The 11,160-nt window shown below is 41.5% G+C and overlaps 1 protein-coding gene across 5 annotated transcripts in view; it reads right to left on the minus strand.

Annotated features, from left to right (window-relative positions):
• The window catches only part of LOC139755057 (uncharacterized), a 180,179-nt gene that overhangs the window by 90,251 nt on the left and 78,768 nt on the right, over positions 1–11,160 (minus strand). Inside the window, exon 1 of one of the 5 annotated variants that reach the window (XM_071673107.1) lies at positions 8,706–8,863. The exons of the other annotated variants lie outside the window; for them this stretch is intronic. The gene's annotated coding sequence lies outside the window, so the exon portion shown is untranslated. Of the gene's footprint in view, positions 1–8,705; positions 8,864–11,160 lie in introns of those variants that run through there. 5 annotated transcript variants of the gene reach the window in all.

Consider the following 11,160-nt stretch of genomic DNA (forward strand, 5'->3'; position numbering starts at 1 on the left):
TGCCGTGCACACCTTTCATCCTCCTCCAAGTTCAGGCACCAATCGCTTAAAATCTTCTTAACTCCATCATTATTACTCAGCTCAATATGACAGTCGATGTTCCTTAGGACATTATTTACATGCAGTTCGGAATTTACTGATGATGAGTTTGAAAAGATATATTCTACGGGATCCAAGTTAAAGTATCCTAGATCTATCATTGATGAATCTTAAGTTGGCAGAGAAATCGATGCATAGAGTTAAACCCAAACCCCCCTTAAAACCAATAATCTTTTAGTTCTTCCGTTTAGTAATAATTTTACATTACTTCCCACGATGCTTAAACCCTTTCATGAAAACGTAGCCTTCAGGAAAAACAATACTATAAAGAATATCTTACAATCAAAAACTCGCCAGAAAATTCTGCGGGCTGTGTTTATAGAATCTCTTGTAAAAGCTGTAATAAGTTTTATGTTGGGCAGACTGGTAAGGATATTTATGTAAGACTTAAGCAACATAAATATAGCACAAGAACAAGACAAGAATCAAACGCTTTGTTTCATCATGTTCAAAATTATGACCATTGTACTGACGCTAATTCAGCTATCAACTATAACTCCTTTACCACGAGAAATATTACGGAATCTTTTATTATCAAATACACAAAGTACTGTAACATTAGTATAAGTGAATGTCTATACAAACTGGATATCTCTGTCGTAGACAAAATTTGTAAGCAGTACCCTTTCCTGTCCATATAATAAAAGTTTATGACAGGCATGATGCCAGACCCGAACACCACCATTTGGTGACGCTTGTTTACCAACGGCGTCTTAGCTACGTCTCTTCCTAGTATATCAGCCGATTGTTCTACATCTTCTACTTCATTCTTGTATCTCCCTGACGATGTGATCATTACACGAAAGTGCACCTGGGAACTTATCGTGTTTCATTTTCCTTGTGGTTATCAGCATATATATTTCATGTGTGGCGGAGTGGTGACGAAAATGGATGAAGGCATCAAGTATGAATATGTACATGTATATATATGTATATGTCTGTGTATGTATATGTATACGTTGAAATGTATATGTGCGTGTATGGGCGTATAAGTATATACATGTGTATGTGGGTGGGTCGGGCCATTCCTCGTCTACTTCCTTGAGCTACCTCGCTGACGCGGGAGACGGCGATTAAGTTTAATAAAAAAAAAAAAAAAAATATATATATATATATATATATATATATATATATATATATATATATATATATATTGTGGTAGATTTCCTAAGAAGTAAATCATAAAATCTGTCGTATTATCTCACCGCATGGCTGTAGCCTATGTCCAACAATCAGACGAACAAGTAAACTAGTAAATCAATTATTTGAGGAGCCTTAGTTTGAGAACCGTGATTGTTTAATTTCACTCTTTCATTTTTCTCTTCTTCCATAACTGATGGTCTATGTATGGAGTAGGGGTAACGGTATTTTCATCTGGAGAGTGTCATGACGACAAAAACCATAAATCAAAACAATAGAATCCAATTACTTTAATCCATCGTTCGTTTCGGTGCAACATCCCATCAAAGACATTTGAAACGTAATATGCGTACATATACATATTAAGACCAGCGCCTCTTGCAAAAGGAGTGAACTAAGAATAAAAAGGAGAGGTGACGAGGAAGGAGAACTTGAATAAGAGAAAGAATTAGAGTTTATCCGTGCATGTTTGTCTTTGTATTTACGTAGATGCCCAGAGAGCCGTTTGTTCTATTTACGAGATACGTTAATGCCTACGGAAAAGAAAACACTGGAGACCTCTGGGAGATTAATTTCGTCAAGAGCATAGCGGAATTTAAATAAGTATTTCAAACCTGAGTGAGTCAAGTACTGGGGCGATCTGTCTTCTCGGGTCCCGCTGTCTCGTGCAGGCAAAGTCGGTGTCCATCTGTTTTTCTTGCCATTCTTGCTCCATTTGAAATTTCGTACGATCCTAACTTATTATGAAGGCTGATCGTACACTCTGTCTCTCCGTCTTTTGGTCAATAATTATACCTTGACTGTGATTATTATATTTCTCATTTCAAACTCCATCTGTGAACGCTTCTGATCACTAATGCGTTCGTGTTTATACACCGTCAGCCTGACGTCCTGTAGTATCCGTCTCCAGTTGCGCTTAGCCTAGTTACAGGCAGCAACTCCAATGTGTCTGGTGCAGGAAAACTGAGTCAAGACTCTGCTGTTCTTGTGCTACTATTAACCTGGGTATTTCAATAAAGTAAATGCACTTGATGGGTAATCAGTTGTAAGTAGACCATTTTATGCGTTTTCTTTAATCATTTGCAAGCTTCATTTCACGAATACTTTGTTAAAAAGTTGAAGTTTCTTTTGACAAAGTCATAGCGACTTATATTGTTGGTATTACTTGTTTTGATTCCACCATGTCCAGGCCCTCATTTCGCGGGGTGGCGGCGAGAATGGATGAAGGCAGCAAGCATGAATATGGACATTTGTATATGTGTATATGTCTGTGTAGGTATATGTATGTATACGTTGAAGTGTATGGGTATGTATATGTGCGTGTGTGGGCATCTATGTATATACATGTGTATGTGAGTGGGTTGGGCCATTCTTTCGTCTGTTTCCTTGCGCTACCTCGCTAACGCGGCAGACAGCGACAAAATAAAAAAAAATAAATAAATATATATATATATATATATATATATATATATATATATATATATATATATATATATATATATATATATACAATCCTTAGCAATTGAACAACGAAAGATGTTACATTCCCTTCTTATGCAAATAAGAACTGCACTCTCCTTGGATAAAATGAATTAGATTTTTGAAGATTCTCCATTCCAACAGCGCCAACACTTTCAGTCTCGGCTCGTTGATGATTAACGGCAAATATGAAAAAAATAAATGTTAAACGACACTTCACCTCTGGTAATGAAGTGTTGAATCCAATGACTCAACATCTTACACGCGTAAATATATAATCTGTTATATTCACAATGTTTAGTACGGTCAATAAACCAGACGTAAAGAGGCTAGCGTGATAACCTTCCGCTATGCAAGATATCACTGGCAGAGTTCCGTGACTTAGTAAATGGACTAAAGGAAATAAAGGGGAAACTACTTCAAACACACGTCTGAAGTTATGGCGTATTTTGAAAATAATCAAAGCTACACGGGAAGCCCATACACGGTGGAGAATAACTCGTTAAAAACAGCAAGGATTCGAACCAAGTCCTTTTCGCAGCGTAGCTGGAAACGCTAACTGCTTGCCTATGATCGCTCCTAATGGGGAAAATGACTATTTGATTACTAAAAGGGAAATGACTATTCGATTACTAGAAGGGATATGACTATTCGATTACTAGTAATCTAATAGTAATATTCCTATAAGGGGCGATCACAGCCGAGCGGGTACGTTCTCAACCACCACGTAAAAGGTCCTGGTTCGAATCCATGCTGTTGGAGGTCATTGAGTGTTCTATGAAAAGTGCGCGTCCATATGCACTATATTCGTGTATATATATATATATATGAACAAATCATCTAGAGGTTGTTTGTAAAAGCGACGTGATGTTGGAGTCATGAAACTATGATATTCATCTCTTCGTGGAAGGATACATATATGTGTAGATAACTAATGTAAAAAGCTGCAGCTCGTATTGTCACTGACTGCCATCATTTTCTTTGACCACAAGAATGTGAGGATCGATAAACAGACGAGCGGAAAGAAATCTACCGACGGCAAAAATACGTTAACAAGGAAGGGTGACATTCCTAAACGAGAGAAAGAATAAAAATAATAATAATAATCCGGTAAAGTTGTAGAACTTTATATGTATCTTAAAGTTGAAGAATTTATGAATTTTTCAATGAAATTCGGGTGAACTATTCTCGCAGTTTCCAACTGACGTAAATGCAGTTCTTGAAGGCTACAACGAAAAACAGCGTATCAAGCATCAAACCAAACCATCTCTTTGGAAAGAATAAACCTAAAACGTAAATAATGATTTTACGTTATTGACGCTGAATCATACAGGAATGAAGCAACTGCTTTCCAAGTACAAGAGTCAACTCTAAAAATCTTCTACGTTTGCCAGTTCCGAAGAAAAAGAGAAGGCCATAAAAAGAGATGTATACACGTACGTATGTTACTGTCGGGTTTAATGGCTACCAGCAGCGAAATGTCATTAAGCGAGAATCTGCAACATATACCAGACGTATTTGTATATTAGAACTCTTAAGGGGAGACGTGTAACGTTAATGGGAAGGGAGTAACAAGCACATCATCTTCAGCGTATGTTTCATCTCACAACACGGAAGTTACCCCTTCGAAGGGAAGCAAGCAATCGCTCGAGCTAGATTTTGTCGTTTGCATGAACTAAAGTCTTTTTTTTAACCAGATAGTGGACAAGCATTAATGTTATTCATCTTTGAGTTGAAAGGAAGAGTAGATCACTGAATATCACTCAAGCACACGTCTTAGAAATGTTTCTCACATCTTTGGAGGAGGTATTTAACCTACATTTTCGTTCGGGCTACTGCGCAGCTGGTTGACCTTAATGTTCGCTCCTCCTGATCTGCTTGGAAGCCCCGTGAGTAATGAATGGGCTGTTCCATCCCCTTACGATGCTCTAACCTTCGTGTCCGAGGGTTCACGGCGTCGACAAGCGCTTCGTTGCTGCAGATTAGTCTAACGTCTGCGCAGAACAGATGCGCGGTTATGTATGTCCGACTCCAGATGACGGTGAAAACATAATAACATGCTACAGAGGACAGCCGCAGCAAACGGAAAAACTAAAGGAATGTGATTTTGAAAAAAAAAGGAAAGATAATTTTGCTTCTAAATGACCCAGTTCACCGCATCACTACTGTGAAAATTTTTATTTGATTCCGGTCCGGTCCTATCATTTCATCTCGTACCAGGTACGTATTTCGTACCTACAGGTCTAGATAACAAATTGCGATAACTCGCACGAGAGCGTAAAATTATGAAGAATCATAATACGTACGTACGTTACACTACTATGCGATTCATTAACCTATAAGTTTTTCCTTAATTTATTCCACTCAAGGATAATATATTTTTCAAGTTCAATTATGTAAATAAAAATATTTCGTTACATTATGTAGATAATTCTCACATTCAAATTTACAAATCTAACTAGATTTTTCTTCGTGAGGAAATAATCTAAATGGATGACAAGAGTCGAGCTAGGCCATGCTAGGCTTGCTTTCTCTTCAACATCCAGATGCAATCATTTTCACCATAACAACGAACATAAGAGCCAAACGCTTACAGCCAGACATATAGCCAAACGCTCGCGTTCACATACTGAGACAACACGGAAATGATAAATAATCTGAACACACACACACACACACACACACACACACACACTAACACAGGGAAAACAAACATGATATGGTTGGGGTAAATGAGACAGAACTTAGGTGAGAGAGAGAGATAAGGTCTGACATAGTCTTAATGGATACTATTATTAAGGATGTTAAGGGAAGACAAAGGAGAGGGATTAGCCATCTTAATCAGGGACAACACTGTTTTTAAAAGACATTGACGAATGACCCATTCAAAAAGCACTTAGTAGGAAGACGAAGTGTGAGAAGATTTCCATTGTACTATTGATAGATTACAGTCCTTAAAAGAATCTTAATGAACCTAAACAAATATACAGTGATAACAGCGAATAACAAGACCAGAATAGTGCGAGATACAGCTAGCTGATGTCTATTATAAATAGACAGACTGGAAAAGATATATGATATATCTTCAAGGAGGTAGCAGACATGGAGACAACTAGTTCGTAGAATATACTGAGGAAGACTTGGTATACCAGCATATTACTGAGCAGGTTCCATGAGTGATAAACAGTTTCTTAGAGGCGATGAACTGGGACATGGAGCCCCATAGCCATATTGTAGATCACTGTTAGGGAAAGTTCCTGCGAAAGTTTCAGTAAGGTAGTCGGAAAATGGGTACCCTTAGCTGCAACTGGAGAGTTAAAGTTAGGATACAGCAAGATACAGTTCAACAAGAGATGTAAAAAAAGTATTGAAATTTAGGGATGTGTTCTAGAGGAGATGTGGACAAAAAAAAAAAAGAAAAAGAAAAGCAGAAAGTATCTGACTACAATGGAAGAAGGAATGACTACACCAAGATAAAGAAGGAGAAGCAAAGAAACTCTTAAAAGGATATTATGAACAATGCAGAGGATAATCTAAAACCTTTCCATAAATCCGTCAAGAGTAACTCGTTTGTTAAAGGTCAGCTTATTAAAGTGAAGAACACACACACACACACACACACACACACACACACACCCTTACCCTAAGGCTCCCGCACACTCACTTCTCAGCTTTAATTAAGAACATCCCAACGTTTTTCGACTTCGCTCATCTTTCACGCACGTCATACATTTCTACTAAACAAACCTACACACTCACTGGTCGCCGCGGGACGAATCATGAACACACAACTCATGCAAAGCTAAATTACTTACGTAACTCAAAACATTTAGTGACTCACAGGCATAAATGTAATCCCGTTTTCTTGCTCCCACACTCTCCGTAAACACAAAAAATGTTTATTTTCCTTCGACGGTCGAGTAAAAAAGTCTTGTGTGTTTCTTTGCTCGCCTTCCCTCCCACGAACCCTGAGGGAGAGAGGAACTCCGCACGAAGTTACTGAGTCCCCCTCCCTTTGTTCGTTGGGTCGCATCTTGGCGGCCGCAGGCAGGCAGGCAGTCCTCCCTCACCAGCGCGGCTGATGAGACAAAAACAAAAGAAAGCCAGACGTGATTTCGAATCGCGTTCAACTGTGTTATTCAACTCGGTCCCACATCCGCCGCCACCGCCGCCGCGCGAGACGACGACCCCCTCCTCCCGATCAACCTGGACAGAGATGCCTCGGTATACAAAACAAGCTAATGGCGCGGGTTGGGATATCTCTGATGGCATCGTCGGTGTGCCTGCTCCTCCCAGTCTACTATCGACGCGTGAACACCCGAGGAATCTCACACGGCAAAGAACTACTTCGTGTTATGGATGGCACTGAATACTCCTGTGTGGCTCACCAATGCTCGCTGCGGCGGTGAAATACATTATGGTCTTCTACAGTCGTAATCTTCACATGATTATAAGAGTGAGTATGGCGACGGAGACGAGTGGCAGTGATTGCGACAGCGATGAACTAAAATGCACGCCTCACAATATCACGAGAATCATCAACAGACACACGCCAGTGTCCCAAGAAACCTATGGAACCGACAAAGTGTCCGTGGCATACCTTTAGATCAGACACCCACAGCTTTCATGAGCTGGTCGGCCGCCGCGCACACCATCTTCACTGGCAAGTATTCTGTGATCGGTAGCAACTGCTACAATCGGTAATGACACAACATGTCCAAAACGTCTTCAGAAACAGGATTTTTAAATTATGAAATGAACAATAAGAATTAGGGAATCATATCGTTCATTGAGATATAATTAAAAATAAGAATTACGGAATCATATCGTTCACTGAGATATAATGAACGATAAGAATTGTCGAATCATATCGTTCATTGAGATATAATGAACAATAAGAATTACGGAATTATATCGTTCACTGAGATATACAGAACAAGAATGGAAGTAACATGATGGAAGTTCGTATCAAAAACATACAAAACTATCGTTTCTCCGATATCAAATAAGGTATGATCAATAAGGGTCAATGATAATGAGGACATGTTCATCACAATCCCGTAATACGAATTTTCCCCAAGGATTATTCACCGTTCTCACGCGTCTTTCCCCTTTTTCGCTTCTCTTTCTCTTACTTGTTTACTCGACATGCAATTAATCAAATCAATATTGGTCACCATCACATATCTGGTGCGTCGTCCTCCCGGCTGCATACATATATGAAATTCTTGGCTGAACGCAACCGAAAAATTAAGGGCTATGGACCCCCCCCCCTTTTGCCTTACACTAATTTCTGTCCCCAAGCAAACTCGAGAACCCGTATGTATGTCCCCAGTACGCCCGGGAACCCATCAGTCCTGCCAAGAACGCCTCGGAGCCAACCGGATTCCCCAGATACACGCCAGGATCCAATAATCTCCCCAGTATGGCTGTACACCTTCCACTCTCCCCTGCAAACCTGAGGACCTATTAGTCTCTCCCCCAGCATGCCCGAGCACTATTAAATCACGCCCAACATATTCCGGGATCCGTTAGTCTCCCAGTACACTTTCCACACTAAGTGACCTGTCATGTAATTCCAATCATCGAGACCCCGGTCCCTGGCTGGACCTTTTGTGCACTCTGTGTCCTCTTTCGCGCCACCGTCCACAGGATGGGTCGGAGTGCACCATGAATTAGCCACACAACTGCGGCAGAAATCAAAGTCAATGCTCCCCAGGACAAACAAGTTCCTCCGTCATCCTCCAGGACAAAGAAGTTCCTCCAAGACCTTTCAGTACCCATCAGTACACCGCCGGGACTCACTCACTCCCCTCAACACCTTCTTGGTCCTCCACACTTCTCTTCATCATATCCCGGTGTTCACTCGTTTCCTCGATAACGTCTCAGGAATTACCTGTCTTCCTCCAAAAGCCTTATGCACCAGAAGCCACCCCTCAAACATTCCCCTCCAAAAAAAAAAAAGACACCTAAACGTAAACCCTTACCTCAAATAACAAGTCGGTGGATTCTGCCAACACTCTTCTTCAGCACCTGCTCGAACCTCGTCTCGGTCATGGAGTCAACAACATCAGTGTGTGTGTGTGTTGTGTACCTAGCGGCTTCCGCTCTTTAGCTTCCTTCTTGCGAGTAGTTTTAATAGGGACGTCGCGCCACCAAACAGCTCGCCGGGAAATTAGCTCCAGTGGCGGGGCGAAAACGTATCCTCTCCCTCCGCGCGACTTATCATAATACGATGGGCGAGCCAAGGCGACGACGATGGTGGTGGTGGTGGCGGCGGTGGTGGTGTGTGATGGATAGGGAGAGGTAGTGACGCAAATGTTGAGCTGTGGGTTGGAAGAGGAGGAGGCGTGGTGTGCCTGTGAGTGGGAGGTATGGGGGGGTAGAAAACCAAGTGTGGGAGAGAGAGGGTGAGGTTTGAAAGGGGAAGAAGGCTTGTGTAGGTGAGGGGGGGAGAGGCGGCCAGGTGTGCCAGGGTGGAATGTGTGCTGCTGGTGAGAGGGAAGTGAGTCACGGGGTTACCATGTTTGCCTACCCGTAGCAGCTTCCCCCCCGACACCACGAGGCACCTTTTAACTCAAAAGATGATGAAGGTCATCTCTCAAGCGGTGTTAAGTGTCGTCCCAACCAGCTATATATATATATATATATTTTTTTTTTTTTTTTTTTTTTTTTTTTATACTTTGTCGCTGTCTCCCGCGTTTGCGAGGTAGCGCAAGGAAACAGACGAAAGAAATGGCCCAACCCCCCCCCCCCCATACACATGTACATACACACGTCCACACACGCAAATATACATATATATATATATATATATATATATATATATATATATTCAGCCATCACGAGTATCCACAAAAAGGTGTGTGTATGAATACAGCCAAGGGAGGTGAGGGAGATGGTGAAGGAGGAGGAAGGTGAAACAGCAGTTGAATGAGTATGGATATCGAGTATGGCGACGGAGACAAGCGGTCGCGCTCCTGCTGACAAGGACGGCAGTGGTTGTTCAAGAAGTAGAGGTGGAATCTTGTCATAGTTGGTATGTGGTAATACTGAATCCACTAGAGGTGAAAAAAAGATGAATGATTTACGAATGGAACAGGATGTGTGGACGATTTATTAGGTAGTAATCCTTGTAGAGATAGAGAAAAAAAGTTTATGAAGGGTTTAGGGATGAACAGAAATGACAAAGTGATCATGGAAGACTGTTCAATGTTCTTAAAGATCTACTTTGGGCATGAGGCATGAGTGAAAACAAACGACTGGTATGAACTGAACGAGAGTACCTTATGTTTGTGTATACACAGGGCAGTAAGTGAAGAGGTAACCACCCTTGAAGCTACATCGTGGTGGAATACACTGATGGCCACAATTCCGTTAGCTGTAACATGATTTAAGTCGCTGCGGTGAAGTGTGCAGTAGAGGGATGTCATAAGTAAACAGACACAGGATGAAGGTTATCGTCTTTAAAACGACGCGGATTATGATAAAGTAGAATCAATATGAACTGAAGAGGATTGGAAGCTGGGGAGGATTGGGGGAAGTTTTCCAGCCTTCGCTCCCGCCTCCCTTAGCAGTCGTCTGCCACGACACGCGGGAAATACATACACTCTGTTAACGAGAACAGCATGAGCATGACAGAACAACAGATGTGAAGCGACCCCGTAATTACGCCACGTAATTACCTCACATCGACTCGTCCAACTTCACTTAAAAAAAGTGTGGCGCATAATTTTATTTGTTGAAGTGAGTTGACTGTATACGATGGACCATCGATGTTGTAAAACGGTAACACACACCAGAAACCCACAGCTCATAGGAAAACAAGAAACGGTCAGACAAGATGAAATAAAACCACAACGAAGTTTTAAACGAATTCGTGACGATATAAACTGAAGTCTTCAGTCTGGCTTTGACATAAATCCGAAACGAGGCGAACGCAATCATATCATATCACTCCAGGCATCTAGAATACAAGATCACTAACATGAAAAGGATGAAGCATATCGCTGATACGTTCCTCTATCTTCAAAATATTCCCAGTGGCAGTTCTGTGATCGTGGAATATTTAGAAAAATTCAGGGCAGTGTAATGGGTTCCTTTCTGACTCGGTTTTTCCCGAGCCACAAAAGGGTCGTGTTATACAGCGATTACGCGCGTGTGAGGACTTAAGAATTAATCTTCCACACTTATGGAAGATGTTCAAGATTTTTCGACTGGATTATAACTTGACATTGACGGCCTATGACCCCTGGCAATCAATAGTCCTGAAGCCTAGTTTGCATGACGTTGAAGGAAGGCCTGTGACCCTGGCAATCGATGGTCCTAAAGCCTAGTTTGCATGACGTTGAAGGAAGGCCTGTGACCCTGGCAATCGATGGTCCTAAAGCCTAGTTTGCATGACGTTGAAGGAAGGCCTGTGACCCTGGCAACCGATGGTCC

This window comes from Panulirus ornatus, chromosome 18 (assembly GCF_036320965.1).
Source record: "Panulirus ornatus isolate Po-2019 chromosome 18, ASM3632096v1, whole genome shotgun sequence".
Taxonomy (NCBI): Eukaryota; Metazoa; Arthropoda; class Malacostraca; order Decapoda; family Palinuridae; genus Panulirus; species Panulirus ornatus.